Source organism: Myotis nattereri (genome assembly GCF_964212035.1).
Source record: "Myotis nattereri genome assembly, chromosome: 1".
Lineage (NCBI taxonomy): Eukaryota > Metazoa > Chordata > Mammalia > Chiroptera > Vespertilionidae > Myotis > Myotis nattereri.
The window spans coordinates 2,822,532-2,844,942 of NC_138075.1; the positions used below are offsets into that span (position 1 = coordinate 2,822,532).

General features: G+C 58.4%; 1 protein-coding gene across 3 annotated transcripts in view; it reads right to left on the bottom strand.

Moving 5' to 3' along the window:
* Positions 1-22,123, bottom strand: part of TRAF3 (TNF receptor associated factor 3) — a 90,603-nt gene extending 68,480 nt beyond the window's left edge. Inside the window, exon 1 of one of the 3 annotated variants that reach the window (XM_081086040.1) lies at positions 21,888-22,123. The gene's annotated coding sequence lies outside the window, so the exon portion shown is untranslated. The remainder of the gene's footprint in view (positions 1-21,887) is intronic. The other 2 variants (XM_081086041.1, XM_081086043.1) reach the window with 2 other exon arrangements.
* Between the last annotated feature and the right edge of the window lie 288 nt (positions 22,124-22,411).

Here is a 22,411-nt window from a genome sequence, read left to right on the forward strand (position 1 = left end):
GCACACGTCACAGCTCACACCTGCTGCACCCTCCTGCCTGTCTCACAGCTCACACCTGCTGCACCCTCCTGACTGTCTCACAGTTCACACCTGCTGCACCCTCCTGCCTGTCTCACAGCTCACACCTGCTGCACCCTCCTGACTGTCTCACAGTTCACACCTGCTGCACCCTCCTGGCTGTCTCACAGCTAACACCTGCTGCACCCTCCTGCCTGTCTCACAGTTCACACCTGCTGCACCCCCTGCCTGTCTCACAGTTCACACCTGCTGCACCCCCTGCCTGTCTCACAGTTCACACCTGCTGCACCCTCCTGCCTGTCTCACAGTTCACACCTGCTGCACCCTCCTGCCTGTCTCACAGTTCACACCTGCTGCACCCTCCTGCCTGTCTCACAGTTCACACCTGCTGCACCCTCCTGCCTGTCTCACAGTTCACACCTGTTGCACCCTCCTGCCTGTCTCACAGCTCACACCTGCTGCACCCCCTGCCTGTCTCACAGCTCACACCTGCTGCACCCTCCTGGCTGTCTCACAGTTCACACCTGCTGCACCCTCCTGGCTGTCTCACAGCTAACACCTGCTGCACCCTCCTGCCTGTCTCACAGTTCACACCTGCTGCACCCCCTGCCTGTCTCACAGTTCACACCTGCTGCACCCCCTGCCTGTCTCACAGTTCACACCTGCTGCACCCTCCTGCCTGTCTCACAGTTCACACCTGCTGCACCCTCCTGCCTGTCTCACAGTTCACACCTGCTGCACCCTCTGCCTGTCTCACAGTTCACACCTGCTGCACCCTCCTGCCTGTCTCACAGTTCACACCTGCTGCACCCTCCTGCCTGTCTCACAGTTCACACCTGCTGCACCCTCTGCCTGTCTCACAGTTCACACCTGCTGCACCCTCCTGCCTGTCTCACAGTTCACACCTGCTGCACCCTCCTGCCTGTCTCACAGTTCACACCTGCTGCACCCTCTGCCTGTCTCACAGTTCACACCTGCTGCACCCTCTGCCTGTCTCACAGTTCACACCTGCTGCACCCTCCTGCCTGTCTCACAGTTCACACCTGCTGCACCCTCCTGCCTGTCTCACAGTTCACACCTGTTGCACCCTCCTGGCTGTCTCACAGCTCACCCCTGCTGCACCCTCCTGCCTGTCTCACAGCTCACACCTGCTGCACCCCCTGCCTGCCTCACAGTTCACACCTGCTGCACCCTCCTGCCTGTCTCACAGCTCACACCTGCTGCACCCTCCTTCCTGTCTCACAGCTCACACCTGCTGCACCCCCTGCCTGTCTCACAGCTCACACCTGCTGCACCCCCTGCCTGTCTCACAGCTCACACCTGCTGCACCCTCCTGCCTGTCTCACAGCTCACACCTGCTGCACCCCCTACCCAGCTCACACCTGCATGTCTGCCCCTCCTCACACGACCTGTTCTTCAAAGACAAGAAACCCCTTCTCTATCCCCCATCACCTACTACAGACACTAGTACATATGAAGTGCTCTGCCCACGAATCCCGAGTAGAGCGTTGGATGTAAACTGCCCACTGAAGCCTTTCCCGTCGCAAGCAGCTGAAGGGTGTGGACTGGTGAGCAGACGTCACCGAGCTCTGCCAGCCACGCAGATGCTCTGGGGTCGATGGGCGAACTACTGGGTTCCATGTCATTTAGATGAACCCCCAAGCCATGGGGTTCCCTGCCAAGCCTGCTCCCGGCCGCGCAGGCCTCTAAAGGCTGTTCTGTAACCCTCACGTGGCGTACCCCGTTTCCAGGAGGCATGGAAGCCTAAAAACTCCGTCCTATCTACAAACTCCGGACAAAACGGAGGGCAGGACTCCTGTTTTTCTAGAAACTTCCATCGGCCGCCAAGGGAGGTACTTTCGCTCATTCAGGAGAAGGGCCTTCAGCATTAGCAGCTCATCGCTTCTTGTAAAGTGTCTGATGCGCTTGCTACACAGACTGAGCAGTTTCTCTGGCACCAGCATGTCCCCTGAACTAGCTTCTCAGGCCCTTCCTCTCGGTGGCCGCCAGGCTCCCCGCGCTCCTGACCAGGAGGCCTCCTTTCTCACTCAGGGTCCATTTGGAAACAGACGATGCCCGCCCGCCTCTGGCAAGTAAGGGACAGGCCACACGAGCCTTGGCGCCCACTTCCCGTGTCCTGCCCGCCCAGGAGACTGCCACTCACCCACACCGTCACCCAGGATGGCACCTGGAGTGCGTCCTCCTGCACGCCTCACAGGACAAGGCTCAGGCGGCCGGACTCGGCCTGAGGGCAGGAGAGGCCTGAGGGCAGGGAAGGCCTGAGGAGGAGGGGAGGCCTGAGGAGGAGGGGAGGCCTGAGGGCAGGAGAGGTCTGAGGAGGACGGGAGGCCTGATGAGGAGGAGGAGAGGCCTGAGGAGAGGCCTGAGGAGAGGCCTGAGGGCAGGAGAGGCCTGAGGAGGAGGGGAGGCCTGAGGAGGAGAGGAGGCCTGAGGAGAGGCCTGAGGAGGAGGAGAGGCCTGAGGAGGAGGGGAGGCCTGAGGGCAGGAGAGGCCTGAGGAGGAGGGGAGGCCTGAGGAGGAGGAGAGACCTGAGGGCAAGAGAGGCCTGAGGAGGAGGGGAGGCCTGAGGGCAGGAGAGGCCTGATGAGGAGGGGAGGCCTGAGGAGGAGGAGAGACCTGAGGGCAAGAGAGGCCTGAGGAGGAGGGGAGGCCTGAGGGCAGGAGAGGCCTGAGGAGGAGGGGAGGCCTGAGGAGGAGGGGAGGCCTGAGGAGGAGGGGAGGCCTGAGGGCAGGAGAGGCCTGAGGAGGAGGAGAGGCCTGAGGGCAGGAGAGGCCTGAGGAGAGGCCTGAGGAGGAGGAGAGGCCTGAGGAGGAGGGGAGGCCTGAGGGCAGGAGAGGCCTGAGGAGAGGCCTGAGGAGGAGGAGAGTCCTGAGGAGGAGGGGAGGCCTGAGGAGGAGGGGAGGCCTGAGGGCAGGAGAGGCCTGAGGAGGAGGAGAGGCCTGAGGGCAGGAGAGGCCTGAGGAGAGGCCTGAGGAGGAGGAGAGGCCTGAGGGCAGGAGAGGCCTGAAGAGGAGGAGAGGCCTGAGGAGGAGGGGAGGCCTGAGGGCAGGAGAGGCCTGAGGAGGAGGAGAGGCCTGAGGAGGAGGAGAGGCCTGAGGAGGAGGGGAGGCCTGAGGAGGAGGGGAGGCCTGAGGAGAGGCCTGAGGAGGAGGAGAGGCCTGAGGAGAGGCCTGAGGAGGAGGAGAGGCCTGAGGAGAGGCCTGAGGAGGAGGAGAGGCCTGAGGAGGAGGGGAGGCCTGAGGAGGAGGGGAGGCCTGAGGGCAGGAGAGGCCTGAGGAGGAGGAGAGGCCTGAGGGCAGGAGAGGCCTGAGGAGAGGCCTGATGAGGAGGAGAGGCCTGAGGGCAGGAGAGGCCTGAGGAGGAGGGGAGGCCTGATGAGGAGGAGAGGCCTGAGGAGGAGGAGAGACCTGAGGGCAAGAGAGGCCTGAGGAGGAGGGGAGGCCTGATGAGGAGGCGAGGCCTGAGGAGGAGGAGAGGCCTGAGGAGGAGGAGAGACCTGAGGGCAGGAGAGGCCTGAGGAGGAGGGGAGGCCTGATGAGGAGGAGAGGCCTGAGGAGGAGGAGAGGCCTGAGGAGGAGGAGAGACCTGAGGGCAGGAGAGGCCTGAGGAGGAGGAGAGGCCTGAGGAGGAGGGGAGGCCTGAGGAGGAGGAGAGGCCTGAGGGCAGGAGAGGCCTGGGGACCAGGGAAGCCTGTGAGCGCAGCGCCCGTCCTCCAGTGCCGCTCGCACACTGGGCACCTACTCCAAGGCCAGGGCGCTGGCCTCCGCTTCCTGCTCACAAAGCCCGCTGAGACCTTCAGCACAGGCTGCCCTCTGAGCTCTGTGCGTGGGAGGGGTGGCTCCCTGCAGGGATCGGCGCTGTCTGCCCTCTCCACCCCCCACCCCGGCCTGGGCTCCAAAAGGTGAGGAAAAAATAACTGACAGAAACCCCCATGCAAAACCCCAGCTCTCAGAGGGCGGTCCCTGTGCACCCTGCTCCTCCTGTCCCCGCACCCGGTGAGGCTCCCATCTGAGGATGGCGGGCAGGGGGCCCAGCACTGGGCAGGAGGGGGGGTTCCTTGGGGGAGAGGGGGACTGGGTGGGAGACCAGGCAGGCGAGGGATCCTGGGTGCTGCCCAGCCCTCTGGCGTCAGCACCCGGAGGCGGTGGGAAGGGCTCAGAAGCCATGGGACAGGGTGGGCGACAGCTAAGTGAACACGCGGGAGCCTCAGGCCATGGACACAGTGCGTTTCCCGCGCCGGCCTGGTCAGTGAGCCCCAGACCAGCTCAGGCAGCGCCCGCCCAGCCCTGCCCAGCCCGCTCTATCCTGCAGCCGCACCGGACTCCCAATCTGTCCTGACCTCACCGGCCTGCTGGGTCCCTGGCGCTCAGGGCGGTGCCGGCACCCCCAGCACTCAGCCAGGAGCGGGTGAACACACAGGCTGGAGCTGGCGCGAGGGCCACGGGCTAAGGACAAACCGGGCACTGGGAGCCACAGCCGGAGAAGTCCTTGATTCTGATGGTACCTACTCAAAAACTCCCGTCCTGCGACCAAAGCTTCACTTAAATCATGGTTTCTCAGGAAGGGCTTAGCCACACCAGCCGGGCCTCTGCCCCAGGCCCCTGACCTCTGAGTGCCCTCTGCGCATTTTAATACACTCAGAGCAGGCCCGCGTGACAGTACAAATTAAAGACATTCTTTACTCTTTACGACCTCATCTAATAGCTAGAGACCATGTTGTAGAAAGCACCTCACCTTCACAACATGAAACCCGAACAGTCACACATCCTCTGGCCCCGACTCCCAGCTCTGCACCCCCACACCTAAGCCAGGTAGCTCTCTGCTGGGGGGCTGCCCTGGGCATCCCGGTGTTTACCAGCTCGGGCGGTGCTCACTCGACACCAGCCCCACCCACCAGCCCAGGGGGTTTCCGACACTGCCAAGCGTCCCTGGGGGACACCCTCGCACGCACACACACCGCGACCAGCATGACCCGGCCAGAGGCCTTTTCCCATCGCCACTGTAACGAGGACACGGGGATGGAGCGGGGCTGGATGGGAAAGGCTCCCTTAAAACCACTGGCCCAAATCACATGCCGCTGAAACCGAAAGCAGTGCGGTGCCTGCACCCGCCACCCTGCGGGGCTCTGAGCCGCGACGGCAGCACCCACACTTCCTCTGGACGGGCCCAGTCTGAGCGCGAGTCTCTAGGAGGCCTGCCTCCCTGGGGGGCGGGGGAGCTCATCCCCAAGTCTCCCCATTTCTATAGGAGGCAGATCCCGAAGTCAAAGGCATTGCTGACCGATGCCCTGTAGGACACACATGAAACGTGCATGTGGAGCTGTCCTCGCACATGTGCAACGGGACCACAGCGGCGGCTGCCTCCTCCCCGCCCTCCCTGCCCGCAGCCAGGAGGGCCAGCAGGCCGAAGCTCCACAGAGGGCTTGTCTGCAGTCCAGTGGGAGGCCCACTCCACGGGCTCCCGGTCCAGGGACCGACGCACCAGGACAGTGACTGTGTCATCTACCTGAGACTGTCTTGGTGTGCACCGCTCTCTAAAAAGAGTCAGTAACCTTCCATACTCTAAACCAGCGGTCACTAACCAGTGGTCCGCGCGATCCGAAAGGTGGGCGACTGCTGCTCTAAGTCACTGAGACGTCTGGTATCCGGTTCCCCATCAGCTCACCAGGCCACGAGGTATGAACTCTTCCTCCCACCACGGAGGAGCGGCCACGCCGAGCGAGCACCAGTGCGCTCAGCCTCCCAGGGCCCCCAGTGGGGCTGGCGGCGGTGGTGGTGATCACATCACAACTAGCCACCCACTCCCCAAATTCCTGAAACCAAAAGGCACCAATTACACACGCAGAGCAAACACTCCCTTCCGGGCCCGAAGGAAAGGAAACTGAGGACCATACTGAAGCATTTAGAGACATGTCCCTCTCAATACAGACTCTGCTCAGCCAAGGGTGGCCACAATCTCCCCAGCTTCTCGGGGTGCAGGGGGGCGTGAGACAGCAGGGGAACACCCACATTTTCCTGTCCTGGAGGGTCAGTTCTGGCACACAGGAAGTCTCCTAGCAAAAGGCAAAAGCCGTGAGTTCCAGGTAAAGCAGACCACAAAACCTGTGTTAAGGACAGGCTGCTGCTTCAGCCCTGGCCGGTGTGGCTCAGTGGACAGAGCATCGGCTGGCGGACCAAAGGGTCCCGGGTTCAATTCCAGTCAAGGGCATGTACCTTGGATGTAGGCTCCTCCCTGGCCTGGGCCCTGGTCAAGACTCGTGCAGGAGGCAACCAATCAACGTGTTTCCCTAACATCCATGTTTCTCTGTGTCTCTCCCTCTCTCTGGAAAACCAGTGAAAATGTCCTCGGGTGAGGGTTCACGGCAAAAAAAAGAAGAGGCTGCTCCAGCCCGGCCCGCGTGGCTCCGTGGCTGAGTGTCGGCCTAGGAACCAGGAGGTCACGGTTCGATTCCCAGTCAGGGTACGTGCCGGGTTGCGGGTTCGGTCCCCAGTGTGGGGTGTGCAGGAGGCAGCAGATTAATGATTCTTCTCTTCATTGGTGTTTCTCTCTCTCTCCCTTCCTCTCTAAAATCAATTTAAAAAAGAAAGAAAAGGAAACAGGAAGCTAACACTGCGGTTCCCAGACACCATCGCTCCAAAGCGCAAGGGTCCTCCACGCCCTCGAGCATCCCAGCTCCTCTGGGAGCCTGCAGGGGGCCGGGGCTAAGCTGCCTCCTAACACGCCTTCTCTCTCCTCTTGGTTTGAATGTAACAAAATAGGTTCCTCAAAAACAAACTTCCCAGTTTTCTCTTTCTAGGACTGATTCTCACTCTGCCCGCAGGGCCAGGTCCCGCACACACTCACTCCCAGTGACACTGGCCCAGATGCACGCAGGGATGATGGATACCCAGGGCGGGCGCAGCGGATGCTGACGATAGAAAACACTGGACTGTCTGAGCAGCGAGGCCGTCACGCAGAGCACCGGGGTTCTGGGAAAGCAACGCCCCGGGGAAGGTGTGCACAGTGAGGTGCCGAGGGCGAAGCCAGCTGCTGGCTGGGTGCTGGGAGCCGCCAGGAGGTTCGCAGATAGGCTGGCCCCAGAGCCACAGCCCCTCACCCCAAACCAAAGCCAGTTGTGCTTGAGGTCAGAATGCTCTGGAAGTTAGGAAGGAAATACTGTGTGCAGTATGCATTATGTAACGCTCCCGGTGAAGTCTGGGGCAGCACCTGCAAGAACCACAGGAATTACCGTCTGCGGCGAGACACCCCACATGGAACAGGGACTGTAAACAGCACCACCTCAGTCCAGGTCAGGTTTTGGCACCAAATCTGTGACAAATCCATTCCGTTTTCAGAGGCTCTGGGACGTCAGAATTGGACAGAGGACCTGGGTGCCTCACTTTCTGTGCAGGGGCCTGAAGGTCAAGTCACTCACTCACGTTCACGCAAGCGGAGCGGGAAGAGAGGCCATGGCCGCTGGGGCTCCTCCCCCTGGAGCAGGTCCGGTCCCTGAAAGCCCTGCTGAGGCGCCCAGGGCACCGGCGGGCATGAGGGAGGCCTGGGTCCGCCTGGCGAGGCGCCTGGGCAGGTGATGCCGGAGAGGAGTGTGCCTTCTGCTGACCCACCGGCTCGGCCCCGCGGGGCGGCAGTCCCACCCCAGGGCGACTCTAAGGAAGATGCCCGACATGGCGGCGTGCAGGGCGGCAGTCCCACCCCAGGGCGACTCTAAGGAAGATGCCCGACATGGCGGCGTGCGGGGCGGCAGTCCCACCCAGGGCGACTTTATGGAAGATGCCCGACATGGCCGCGTGCAGGGCGGCAGTCCCACCCAGGGCGACTTTATGGAAGATGCCCGACATGGCCGCGTGCAGGGCGGCAGTCCCACCCAGGGCGACTTTATGGAAGATGCCCGACATGGCCGCGTGCAGGGCGGCAGTCCCATCCAGGGCGACTTTATGGAAGATGCCCGACATGGCCGCGTGCGGGGCGGCAGTCCCACCCAGGGCGACTTTATGGAAGATGCCCGACATGGCGGCGTGCGGGGCGGCAGTCCCACCCAGGGCGACTTTATGGAAGATGCCCGACATGGCCGCGTGCGGGGCGGCAGTCCCACCCAGGGCGACTCTAAGGAAGATGCCCGACATGGCCGCGTGCGGGGCGGCAGTCCCACCCAGGGCGACTTTATGGAAGATGCCCGACATGGCCGCGTGCGGGGCGGCAGTCCCACCCAGGGCGACTTTATGGAAGATGCCCGACATGGCGGCGTGCGGGGCGGCAGTCCCACCCAGGGCGACTTTATGGAAGATGCCCGACATGGCCGCGTGCGGGGCGGCAGTCCCACCCAGGGCGACTCTAAGGAAGATGCCCGACATGGCCGCGTGCGGGGCGGCAGTCCCACCCAGGGCGACTCTAAGGAAGATGCCCGACATGGCGGCGTGCGGGGCGGCAGTCCCACCCAGGGCGACTTTATGGAAGATGCCCGACATGGCCGCGTGCGGGGCTCCCGACGGAAAGAGTCTGAAGCGGCCGGCTTTTGTGTTCTTTCTACTCACCTTAACGTGCAGCCAGGATTTGGAATCGCTGACATGAAGCCACGAGAAGAAGAAAAATAAGTCACCGGTAAAGCAGAGGACAGAGCAGGCGGCCTGAGCCGGCCAGGCGTCCCGCGATCCGCCGTCCCACCCGGGGCTCTGGGAGGCCTCCCGCCCCGACCAGGGGGCTTTAGGAAATCCCTGGGGATAAACGGCCCGTCCGGGGCCCTGTGGACCGTCAGCATTGTCCCTCCTGGAAACCCATGAAACCCTAGACATCCCACAGGGAAGGCCAGTCCCACGGGACAGCCACCCGAACACGAGTCCAGAAGCCTGCGGGCCGCTGGCAGCACAAACACGCGGCGGCCGCGAGGAGCGGTCCCGGCGGCGGTAGCTACGCTCTGGGTGCGAGGTCATGAGGGAGTGGGACCCGCACACGCAGGCAAACTGTGACTTTCCACGATGCTCACGAGTCCACGCAGCTGGCCCCGCGCTGGGCGCGCTCTGCCCTCCGCCATCACAGGAAGTCCCTGAGCAGGCCTTCCACGCCCTGTCTGCCCCCTAAACTCTCACCGTTTCCAATATTCCAGATTAGCCACCGGCTTCCACACCCAGTCACGGCCATTGACGGGTACGTGCCCTTGACGGGGAACTGAACCTGCGACCCGCCGGAGTGCAGGCCGATGCCTAACCACGGAACACACAGGCCAGGGCTCGGGTGGGTTCTGAGACCACAGTCGCCTCGTGAGGCAGGCTCTCCGGGAGGCCCATCTGTGAGGCTCCTGTTGGGAGCTGGCCAAAGCCCGAAGCTGACACGGACGTGCTAACTCACTCGTCCTGTAATCTGCCCTTTATTTTTGTTCTCTTGCTTCTCAGGCCACACAGACGGGCTGAGCCTCCGTTTCAAAAGGGGGTGGCCGTCACCTCGGTTTCCAGAGCCCTGGGGGCACGACCTCCTCTCAGGACCTCCACGCCTGCGGGTCTCCAGCCTTGAGACCTGCTGGGCTCCGCCATGCTGAGCCGTGGACACGGGTGGACCCCCCTGTGGAGGGAGCCCCCATCCTGTGCCTGCCGGCCACCCACTGCCTTCCCTCCCCGGCCGGCTTGCTGATGAGCACTCTCCATGCTCCCACGCTCTGGGCCTCAGAGGCTGACCTTGCAGGCTGGTGCTTGACGAACAGAATGTTGGAGCTGGAAGAGCCTTATCTGTCGTGTGCAGACCTGGGACCTCTATGAAGATGCCTCAGACACCACACCTTACTTATTTCTCTGCGCAAAGTGACTAAACCTGACGCAGGTCTGGCACCCCTATACCAAATATAGGGAGCATATATGTAGGGTGTCCCAAAAATGCACACACACTGAATAATCATAAAGGCGGTGTTTATTAACATAGATTTCATTTCCAAAATTGCGCTATCAGCTGTTAAAGTGTGTTCACATTTTGGGGGGACACCTGGGTGTAACTTTACTGCTGTAAGAGACCTCAGGCATGACAGGAGGGGGTTCAGGAGCCCCAGGACTCCCTGAAATGCCATGCACCTGTCAGTCACGCTGACACATCCACCGCCAGCAGCGGCTGACTCTGTGGACAGAAGGCTCGCTCCAGGGAGTGGTGGGCATTGGGAACAACGGGAGGGTGTGCTCAGGACAGCGGGCCTGGGCGGCTGGCGCTGCGGCCGGCACTGCACTGGGCAGGCTCGTGGGCAGGGCTCCTGGCGGGGTGCAAGCAGAGGACGCACATGGACCAGAAACCTCAGCCCCTCTCCAACCTCACCAACCCCACACCTTGGGGCTCCCCTGGAGCCAAAGATTCAGATTTCTGTGTCCGCTCCCCACGCCCTGTGGCCTCCGCACACGCGCTAGGCTCCCTGGTGCTGCGGCACCAGCTGGGGGCTGAGAAGCAGGGCTCACAGAAACGAGACGGGGGCAGAGCCAACGCAGCCTCTGCACAGGCCCGTGAGGCAGCCCCACCTCCACACGCCAGCCTGGCTTTGGCGGGGACGTCTCCACGGGGCCCCTAGAGTAACCCAGGGTGAAGAGAAGGACATTTACTGACAGTGTCTCAATGAAGTTTCACTGAAGAACAGAGAGAGAGAAGCTTAAACTCCATGATACTCTTCAAATTAAAGTAACGTTTTCAAGGTATTTAAAAATAACCTAATAGGAAGGGAAACTTTATGGACCCAAAGTCGTACCTGGAAAACTCCTGACAGCCTGGCCTGGGTGGCTCAGTGGTTGAGCACCAACCTATGAACCAGGAGGTCACGGTTCAATTACTGGTTTGGTCACATGCCCGGGTTGTGGGAGCGTACAGGAGGCAGCCGATCGATGTTTCTCTCTCATTATCGGTTAAAACGCGGTTGGCAGCCAATTACCAAGCCAGACAAAGATACCACAAGGAAAGGAACCTAAAGACCAATGTCCCTTACAAACCTGGATGCAAAAATTCTCAACAAAATAATTGCAGACCGAATCCAACAACACCTTAAAGGGAACAGCCACCACAATCCAGTGCGATTTATCCCAGGAAAGCAAGGGCGGTTCAACACATGAAAATCGATTAATGTGATGCACCACATTAACAGACGGAGGGGGAAGACACGCGTTCGTGTCAACAGACACACAAAAAGCACGTGACAAAACGCAACAACCTTCCATGATCAAACACTCCGCAAAGAAACCTCCTAACATGATAAAAGGCACTTATTTTTGAAATCCTACACTAACTCCATAAGCAATGGTGCAAGTCTGGAAGTGTCCCTAAGATCAGAAACAAGACAAGGCTGTCCGCTTCCACCACTGCTGTTCAGCACTGCAGAGCCCCAGCCAGAGCAACCAGGCAAGAAAAAGAAACAAGAGGATCCAAATTGGAGAGAAAGAGATTAAAAGCATCTCTATTGCATGTGTCATGATTCCACATGTAGAAAATCCCACAGAATCCACAAAAAGCTACCAGAGGTAATAACCAAACTCAGCAAAGTTGCAGGCTATATGATCACCACACAAAAATCAGTTGTGGCCAACCGACGCGTGGCTCAGTGGTTCAGCTTCGACCTATGAACCAGGAGGTCACAGTTCAATTCCAGGTCAGGGCACATGCCCAGGTGGCGGGCTCGATCCTCAGTGGGGGGCATGCAGGAGGCAGCTGATCAATGATTCTCTCTCATCACTGATGTTTCTATTTCCCTCTCCCTTTCTCTCTGATTTAATAAAAATGTATTTTTAAATCAGTTGTGCTTTTATATACAAGCAATGAAAAATCTTTTAAAAATTAAGGAAACAATTTGATTTACAGTAGCATCCAAAAGAATACAATACCTAGGAATAAATTAAGCCACGGAGGTGCAGACTTGGTCACTGAAACAGAACCTTGCTGAAAAAAATGAAAGATAAGAAGACATGGACCAGTATCCCATGGTCATGGACTAGGAGACCGAATATGGTTAAGATGGCAACACCCCAAAGCACATGCAGTGTAATTCCTCTCAAAATTCCAAATTGTTTTTGCAGAAAGTGAAAAACAGAATCTCAAATTACTATGGAGCTGCAAGGGATCCCAACTAGCCCGAGCAGATAGGAAAAACAGGTTGGAAGACACACTTCCCAAAATTATTTCAAAACTTTCTACAAAGCTGCAGCAACTACCTGGCCAGTGGGGCTCAGTGGTTGGGCATTGACCTATGAACCAGGAAGTCACAGTTCAACTCCCCATCAGGGTACCTGCCCAGGTTGATGGCTCAGTCCCTAGTAGGGGGCATGCAGGATGCAGCCGATCAATGATTCTCTCTTCATTGATGTTTCTCTCTCTCTCTCTCTCTCTCTCTCTCTCTCTTTCTCTCCCTCTCTCTCTTTCTCTCTCTCTCTTTCTCTCTCTCTTCCTTTCTCTATATTCAATAGAAATATATATATATGTTTTTTTAAACTACAGTAATCAGGGGAGGCTAGGGGACTGTCTAGGGCGGGGGGGGGAACAAATGGACACATATGTAATACCCTTTGTAATACTTTAAGCAATAAAATAAAAAAATAAAAATAAAAAAATAAACTACAGTAATCAAAACACAGTGTGCTACTGGCATAAAGACAGACCTATACAATGGAATAGAGAGTCCAGAAATAAATTCAAACATCCGTGGCCAATTGATTTCCAACAAGGCTACCAAGACCATCCAATGAGGAAGAACAGTTCCTTCAACACATGGTGCTGGACAACTGGGTAAGCACTTGCAGCAGAATGAAGGAGAACCCCTGCCTCACTCCACACATAAAAATTAGCTCACGGGGATCAAAGGTCTGAATGTAAGAACTAAAACTATAAAACATATAGCAAATCTTCATAGTCAATAGATTCTCAGATTTTATACCAAAGCAACAGCAACAAAATGAAAAATAGTAAAAGTGGACATCGTCAAAATTAAAAGCTTTTAAACATCAAAGGACATTAACAGGACTAAAAAAATCTTAGGGAATGAGAGAAAATGTCTGTAAATCATGTAGCTATCCAAAATATAGAAGGAACTCTTACAGGTCAACAACAAAAAGTCAAACAATCCATTGAAACATGGGCAATGCTTGAGTAGACATTGTTCCACTATATACGATGAAAAGATAAAAGATGCCCAATGCCATCGGTCATTAAGGAGATGCCACTTCATGTCCACTAGGAGAGTTTTCACCAGAAAGACAAAAACAAATGTTGGCAAAGATGTGCAGAAATCGGAACCCTGGCACCTTGCTGGTGGGAATAAGGTAAACACAGAATCACCATATGGCCCAAGAGAAATGGAAACACCTCTCCACATGAACTTGTACACATGATTCGTCATAGCCAAAAGGTGAAAACCACCCCAAAAAGTGAGTGAACGCATAAACAAAACTGTGGTAAGACACACGACGGAATATTATTCAGCCATTAAAACAGAACACAACACTCGTGCAGGCAACAGCTTGGACGCACCTCAACAACACTGTGCTAAGGGGAAGGAGACGCAAAAGCCAGTCGTGCTGTCTGGCTCCTGTTCCGTGGCACGGCCGGGACAGGCAAACCCACAGGGACAGACAGCAGGCCAGAGAAGGAGGCACAGGGAACAAATATGCCAGGAGCACAGGGTTCTTTAATGGGTGATAAAACCATTTGAAACTAGAAAGAACTGGTGTTTGCACAATATTGTGAACATACTAAATACCACTGAACAGTACATTTTAAAATAGTTAATTGTATGACATGTGAGTTTTGCCTCAATAAAAGAAAATGTGGTCAGACAATAGTTTACTGATTCATTCATACAAACTCTTAGCTTCCTACCACACACCAGGCGCTCTCGGGTGCACAGGCTATGGCGATGGACAATTTTCTGCTACGAATTTAAAAAGCCCACAAGGAACTAGACAGAGACAACCGGGGCTCTCTGAATTAGGGCAGTGATGGCGAACCTGACACGCGTGTCAGAGGTGACACCCGAACTCATTATTTTGGTTGATTTTTCTTTGTTAAATGGCATTTAAATATATAAAATAAGTATCAAAAATATAAGTCTTTGTTTTAGTATAGTTGCAAATATCAAAAAATGTCTATATGTGACACGGCACCAGAGTTAAGTTAGGGTTTTTCAAATGCTGACACGCCGAGCTCAGAAGGTTCGCCATCACTGAATTAGGTGTTCAGGGAAGACCTCCTAGAACAGCGGTTCTCAACCTGTGGGTCGCGACCCCTTTGGCGGTCGAACGACCCTTTCACAGGTGTCACCTAAGACCATCCTGCATATCAGATATTTACATTACGATTCATAACAGCAGCAACATGACAGTTATGAAGTAGCAACGAAAATAATTTTATGGTTGGGTCACAACATGAGGAACTGTATTTAAAGGGCCAGAAGGTTGAGAACCACTGTCCTAAAAAAAGTGACATCTAAGCAGATACCAGAATGGATTGAAGAATACTGTTCTGCTAAATAATGTACTAAAATATAAATTTATCACAAACCATCACACGTAAAAACTGCTTTTCTTAAAAAATGGGGGGCTACCTGCAGACATTCCTGTGTGCGCAAACATACAGCGACTGCTAGTTTCTAGACCTTTTGCTCTTCGTCACAAATCATTTCCTTACAGTCCAATGGCGTGCTTCTTCTACCCCCACGCAGGCCGGGCCTCCAGGCCGCCTTCATCCCCAGAAGGCCTGTCATTCCTGGCTCGTCTTCCCTTCTGGAAACTCAGGAGAGGAGGGAGGGAGAGGAATTCCCTCTTGCGATGTGTCAGGTCTCCCAGTCTCCCCTGTAACCCAGTCACCCTTCCGCCGCTGAGAACATGAGGTGCAGGGAGGAGAGTGACTTACTATCACGGGCAGGTCGGACGCAAACCCCGAGGCCCTCCGTGGAGTGAGCCTCACTGTCACCGAGCACATCTTAGGCCAAACTGAGAAACACGGGAAGCGGGCCTGTCCTTAGAAGCCTGTCACTGACCCCTCCCAAGACCTGAACACCCCTCGAGCCGGGGGTGGGGGGGGGGGCCTCCAGAATCACAGGCCCCATGCTGCCGCCCCCACCCAGCACCAGCCGTGTCAGAAAGAAACGTGCCCTCGTCCCTCCAGGAAGCTGACCCAGCTCAGGCATGTGCCTCTGGCAGGTGCACGGTGCACGCTCCCGCCGGGCAGACGGCACAGAGGTTCTGGCAGACGGCACACACCCTCTCCTCCCAAACCCAAGCACGCCACGGCCTGCCGACCGCGACCGCGCAGAGGGCTCCTGTGCCTTCAACGCGCGTCCCCATCAGCGACGCGTAGCTATTCTCATCTCCCAGGTGAATGGCAGGAACCTGACTGTCGGGGGCCCCAGTAGCTATTCTCATCTCCCAGGTGAATGGCAGGAACCTGACTGTCGGGGGCCCCAGTCGGCTCCGTCCAGAGTGGCCAGGCCTGGGGACATGTGACCACCAACGAGCCGCTGAGGAGACAGTCACTGAACACCGTCCTGATGAGTCAGGATGTGAGCGCAGGGAGGGGGTCGCCAGCACGTTAGTACCAGACGTCAGCAGCACCTGAGGGCGGTGGGAGTGGATTTTAAAGGGCGTTGAGTGCGATGTTGCTGCCACAGGAAAATAACTCTGAACAGAGGGAAGGAACGGGAGCGGCTGGGAAGTGTCCGCGCAGGCAGAACGGACTCTGGGGGAAGAATGGCCGCACAAAACGCCCGCGCTGGACCCGACCCCGCTCCGCAGCGCGCGCTCAGGAGGGAGCGAGAACGCCGGAACCAGAAAGCGACACTTACAGTCTGGAGTCTGAACAGAACCCAGAAGCGGACTTAATTCAGCGCCAACTGCCCGCCGAGCAGTGATGAGAACCTGAGCTCTGGGGTCCCACAGGCCTGGAGCTCTTCAGTTTCCTCATCTGTAAAATGGGACAATCTTCTCGCCACAGTCAGGCTGGCACCCAGGGCGGCCGCCAGACCCCTAGGCCTCACCGTGAGCTCGCTCCCCCACAGCCAGCTTGCTCATGCTCATCCTCCCAGAAACCACCTCCTAAGCCCTGGTCCCAGGCAACGGGCCCTGCCTCCCCCAGTGCCCACCCCCTCCCCCCGGCACCTGCCCCTGGTGCCAGCACCTCAGGACTCTCTGGCGCATCCTGGTACAGAAGCTCCTTGGAGACTGATCACAGAGCATCTTACTCGACTTTCCAGCTTTAGCAACTAGCACTGCTCCTGAGCAAATTCTCAAAACTGCGCTGATTAAATAACTCTCCACTGTCCTGGGTCTTAAGTGGAAGCCAAGCAGGCCCCGGGCGGATCTTGGGGCATGAAGAAGGCAGGGGACACTCTACTCGGGGTGACTAGTCCCTGCTCTGTCCTAACAGACCTGGGGGAGCCACTACCCCCTCCTGAGCCTCAGCTGCTGCCCTTATAAAATGAGGGAACTCGGTGAGAAAGTCGCAAGGGCCCCTAAGACTGACCCCTTGTTTACACTGCCAGACCTCCACACGCTGACTCCCCACATCCAGTCCTCCGTGGACATGAGCGAACACGGGCCGTTTCACGGTCTCCTCCTGACAAGCAGGGCTGGGGGGTGGGGGGGGGTGCCATCAGCCGTGCGGGCGGGGAAGCCGACGCAGAGGCAGAGGCAGAGGCCGCCCTCGCTGCTGGTGCTGAACAGAGGGCCGCCGCTGTGCCTCCCACCACGCCCACACCGCTGAAGCTGGGGTGGCCAGCCCCCTCGGGAGCCCAGGGGATGCCAGGGGACCCCCTGGGGAGCCCAGGGAAGCTAAGCATAAACACCATCTTACGGAGAACCTACCATACCCAAAATTCAGGGGGGAAAGTGTGTTTATGGTAGAAAAATCAGACATATCACTGAGTACGACATCACATTTGCATTAAATGTTAAGATGAAACACAGCCTGAGCCGTCTCGCGCGCCACGCCAAGCGCGCTCTCACGGGAAAGCCCTCTGCAACCAGAACACTTCATTTCCCCTGTAACCACGTTTCAAAGGCCGGGCCATTATTAATCCAAAAGGGACAGATCTAATTTCCAGAGTAAAGTTGTGACTCCTGGGTATGACTGAGCAAGGAAGGCTGGGGAGCGACTTTCCCTGCTCGTCCTGTCCTGGAGCCCCTAACGCAACGGACCAGGGCTCTCACTGCTTCCGGAAGGGTGCATGGGGTGGGCAGGCAGGGGTGGCAGCTGCGAGGCTCTGGCTCGCCCACTGCAGAGCCACACCACAGGGACCACTGGGTGGCCCTGTCCGGCCCCTCCTCTCGCAGGCCTGCGGGTTCTGGACACAAAGGCAGAGGGTCTAGACCTGGGGAGGGGAGAGGCCTACTGGGCGTTACCCTTCGGGAGCGGAGCTGGTCTTAAAGCCCTCAGCACAGTCATGCCGCTGGCACCCCCGCTTCACCATGCGGATGCCGCCGCTGCCCTAAAGATGTTTCATGCCACTTGGTTAATCCGTTTTGCTTTTCTCGCGGCTTACAGAATCCAAGTTTCCTATAAATATGTATTTAGGTTTTGCCACAGAATCAAGTGTTTAAATTGGAAAGGAAATCAGGATATCAAAACCACAAGTGTGGTATCTTTCTTGGTAGAATGGCATCATGAGAAGTTACCAAGTAACCTCCATTTAAAATAAATAAAATTTAAAAATATATTTTATAGCCGAAACCGGTTTGGCTCAGTGGATAGAGCGTCAGCCTGCGGACTGAAGGGTCCCAGGTTCGATTCCGGTCAGGGGCATGTACCTGGGTTGCGGGCACATCCCCAGTGGGAGATGTGCAGGAGGCAGCTGATCGATGTTTCTCTCTCATCGATGTTTCTAACTCTCTATCTCTCTCCCTTCCTCTCTGTAGAAAATCAATAAAATATATTTAAAAAATAAAAAAATAAAATAAAAATAAAAATAAAAATATATTTTATATATGGAGTCAAAATCACCATGGAACAAACTCTTAAAAAAAAAATCATGAAATGAAATTATAGGGCCCGATGTTTTATGTCTGGAGAACCAAAGGGACATGAGTGATTCGAGGTGGGTGAGAGGGAAGCAGGGAGGGGAGGCCCGGGGGAGGGAGGAGCTCTGTAACCCTGACCCACTATGCACACCGAGACCCCCTGCGCCCACCCCGACCCCCTGGCACACCGGAGACACCCTGCGCCCACCGGAGACCCCCTGCGCCCACCCCGACCCCCTGCGCACTCCGGAGACCCCCTGCGCCCACCCCGACCCCCTGCGCCCACCCCGACCCCCTGCGCACACCCCGACCCCCTGCGCACACCCTGACCCCCTGCGCACTCCGGAGACTCCTACCCCGGAGAGGGAGGAGGGACAGCCGCGTGCTCCACCCAGGGCGGCCTGCACAGGGCGGAGGCCTAACCGCCCAGCTCCGGTCACAAAGGGCCTGCAAGGGCCAGAGGATGCGCAGAAACATCACCCCTAGACACGCCATCACGGGGCGGCCAACACTGCACCCCTGGCCAGCAGCAGGGCAGCCAGCAGGCAGGTCGCATCTGACAAACACCAGGGGGACTTGGCAGGAGCTGGAGGCCCACTTCCGGCCTCCCGACCCCATGTCCGTCAGATGTCTTCTACACCGGAGTCCACACTGGCTCAACTTTCTTCCTGGGGTCTTCGCTCTGGCTGAGAGGCCGGTCCTGGCTCCTCCCCTCACTGGGTCCTGGCTCCTCCCCTCACTGGGTCCCGGCTTCTCCCCTCACTGGGTTTGGCTCCTCCCCTCACTGGGTCCCGGCTCCTCCCCTCACTGGGTCCCGGCTCCTCCCCTCACTGGGTTTGGCTCCTCCCCTCACTGGGTCCCGGCTCCTCCCCTCACTGGGTCCAGGCTCCTCCCCTCACTGGGTCCCGGCTCCTCCCCTCACTGGGTCCCGGCTCCTCCCCTCACTGGGTTTGGCTCCTCCCCTCACTGGGTCCCGGCTTCTCCCCTCACTGTGCACCAGCTGGGAAGCCCCAGACTTCCGCAGACCCTGCCTTTAAAGGCGGTCTGGTCTCTCCCTCACCCTGGCACTGTAACTAGAACATTATGGGAACTCGAGGCACATTAATTGAACATTAAATTAAATGGGAAAAAGACTCCCAAGTCCCAGCTAATGATCCACTTATCTAGAGGAATACAGAATTCAGTACAAGATGCCAACCTGATTTCTGCAGTTGACAGAAACCAGGAGTCACCTGCCCCAGTGACATCTCACCACCTGCCAGCCTCACCCCAAGGTACCTGCACAGGGAGACAAAATTTTCGGCCCCCAAAACAGGTTCTAATGCTGACTGATAAGAGCCTCACCTCCTCTTTCCTGGGCTGGTCAGTGCCCCACCACCCACCACGTCTAGGATGGTGCTGTGCACAACACAGTAAAGGCGCTCCAAAATGAGAGAGCCATTGTGTCTTTTTTAGTTAATTATGAATAATACTACACAAGCACAACTTTTCCTTTTCTCTTCTGTTTCCATGAGCTTCTTTGGACCCCAAGCCTGCTAACCTGCCACTGCACCACCCGCTCCCCTCTCTGCCCCTCCTGCCTGCGGGCGCCGGGCCCTCTCTCACGGCTTCATGCCTCCTGCTCAGAACAAGTCTCAGCACCATCTCCACACTTAGGCTTCGGCTGCCTCTCGCTGGTCACCTTCCAAATCCACTGGCCTCACCGCCTTCCCCACTCCACAGCCTTCTCCCAGTTTCTCTCTGCACCTTAAGTCAATACTATGACTCTCCTCCCCCTGCCCCCCAGATAATGTATCTCCCCCGGTGAGCACTCCCGGAAGCCCCCTAGGGGTCATGCATGATCCCTGGTCCACGCAGAGGGCCTTGGTCAGAGGATGTCCCCTGGGCTAAGGGAGTTCTTAAAGTGGCCACTGCAAGGAAACTCAGCGGTTGCATAATATGTGATAGGTTAGATCCCCGCTGCTTGGGAGAATCGGGTAAGAGGATGAGAACACAGAAATGGGCAAATTTAACGCAATTTCCTTTGTGTGCTTGAGCTGGCGCAGGCTTGCAACACCACAGTGGCAGTTTTGTCTTTCTCCAAGTACAGATTTCACGTCATTTTTAAAAAGGACTTTACGGGAGTCAATCATTCTCACCCTTCAGCTCATTAGCATATCTATCCTGACAACACCCCAGAAAGGTCCCTCTCTGTTTGCAGAGTGAAAACTGGAAGGGACCTGCCAGGGGTGTTTACAGAATCAAAATCCCCAACACGGGAAAACAGCAGAAGCAAACAGATGTTTCAGGTGCAGGAGGCCCTTCTTCAAGCAGGAATCCTTTTTAACAGAACTGACCCCTGCTCTTGCCATCTTTCTGCAAAATGAATGGGTAGTGTCCAAGGAAAATAATGAGTCCCCATTCCCCTCATAGAAAAATTCACATGAACGTCTTAAAAAAAAAAAAAAAAGTCTGGCCTTCTCCCTGGCAGCTCCCCGCGCCCCTGGCTTCTGCATTGTGACAGCTGGGACCGATGGCGTCTGGGTGAGACTCCGCACATCTTACGCCTCGACCCGACCCGCAAGGCCTGTTGCTCGCAGGGATGCTGGCCTCCCGGCCGGTTTCTGTCCCCAGCACCTACTCGCAGGAGGGTTTCCAATCCGGGGTGACACTGCCCACTTATCAGACCGGCGAGGCTTATTTTGTTTGGGCCCAAAATGCTTTCGTCTTCCGACTCATTCCTAACATGCGCCTTGTCACAACGCGGCCCTGGGAGCAGCGGATGGCGGCCCGCCGGCCGGCCAGGCTCCTGCCCGGGATGGGCTCCCCACAGGCCGTTTCGGCGGAGATCTCAGCGCCCACCGATGGCGATGGCCTCCGGGTTTTGCAGACATAGGAAGGGACAGAAATCAACATTTCCCAAAGCTTCCCCGTGTGTGTTCCCAGCAAATGCGGCGGGGGGGGGGGGGGGGGGCTCCTCAGCTGTGTGCTGTGAATGTAAATTAAGAAGCAGCAACAACGCCACTCCATGCAGCCTCTGTGGACTCCACAAAAATAAATGAATAACCACGCACACGCGCACACACACACACCCCTATGCCGTTCGAAAACCGAGTCACAGCTTCACACGAAAAAGGTGCAATAAGATTGTCCCCTTCGGAGGTCCGTGATCTGAAGGCTCCTTAAATTTCCGGGCACGTCCACACGCTTCATTTCCATCTCGCTGCTGTTTCCCGGGAAGGGACGGGGTCCCGCACGGAACCCCCGCGACGGGGCTGAACAGGAGCGGCGTCCCCGGGCGGGCGACGGGCAAACGTGGCCGGGCGGCCGGCGCCCGCAGCGGGCACGCAGCCCGGGCCGGCCCCGCGCTCGGGGCGCCGCGCTGACCTTCCGCGGCCGGAGGGGAATGCGTGCATCTGCCCCCAACCGGGCCGCCCGCCCGCCGCCCGCCCGCCCGCAGCGCCGGCGTGAATCAGGCGCGCTCCTCTGCAGAGGAATGACTCAGGGTAAACTTTTAAATAATGGTCGGACGCCGCCGCAGCCTCGGCCACCGCTCGTGCGTGCGGGCAGCCCCGCGGCCCGGGTCCCGGCACCGCCGCGCCGCAGATGCTGCTCTCGCTGCCGCGGGGTCACGTTCGCGGGAGGCCCGGGCGCCCGTTTCCTGAAAAGCTGCGGAGCCCCGGCCCCGCGGCCCCGGCCCGGCCTCGGGCGCAAAGTTTCCCGAAGTTGAGGCGTCCGAGGGGCGGGCGGCCCGGCGGGGACCGGGCGAGGCGGCGCCGCACCGGGCACTCGCCGCCGGGCGCCGGGCCTGCGCCGCCCCGGCCCCGCGCCGCCGCCGAGGGCGCGGGATGGAGCCCGGGATGGAGCCGCCGGGCCGCCCGCCGCCGCCCGCCCTCCCGCCCGCCGCCGCCCCTTACCCCGAGGTCCGCCGCCGCTCGTGGCTCAGGGGCGCCGGGCGCGTCCTCCGCCGCGGTCCGCAGCGTCCTGCTCCCCGGGCAGCCCCATGTCGGGGGGCGGGGAAGGGCCGGCGGCCGCCGCCGCCGCCGGCTGGAAAGTCCCTGCTGGGCTGCAACCGGCTCGCGCACGCGGCGGCCGCGCCGCCCCGCGCTCCTCGCGCCCTCGCGCTCCCGCTCGCAGCACTTCCTCTCGCGCTGGAAATCCCCGCCGGCGCCCGCCGGAGCGCGCCCGCCCCGCCCCCGCCGCGCCCGCGCCCGCGCCCGCGCGCGTGGGAGCCGCAGGACCGCCGGCGCGGCCGCCCCACGCGCACGCGCGCACGCTCGCGCCCGGTTGCCAAGGCCCCCCCCCCGCCGGCCTTAGCAACGGCGCCGCCGCGCCGGCCCCCTCCCCCCTCGTCCCTCCCGCCGGCGCCCCGCCCCCTGGCCCCGCGCGCCCGCCCGCCCGGCGGCCCCCTTTCCGGGTCAAAAAGCCACGCAGGCCGCGC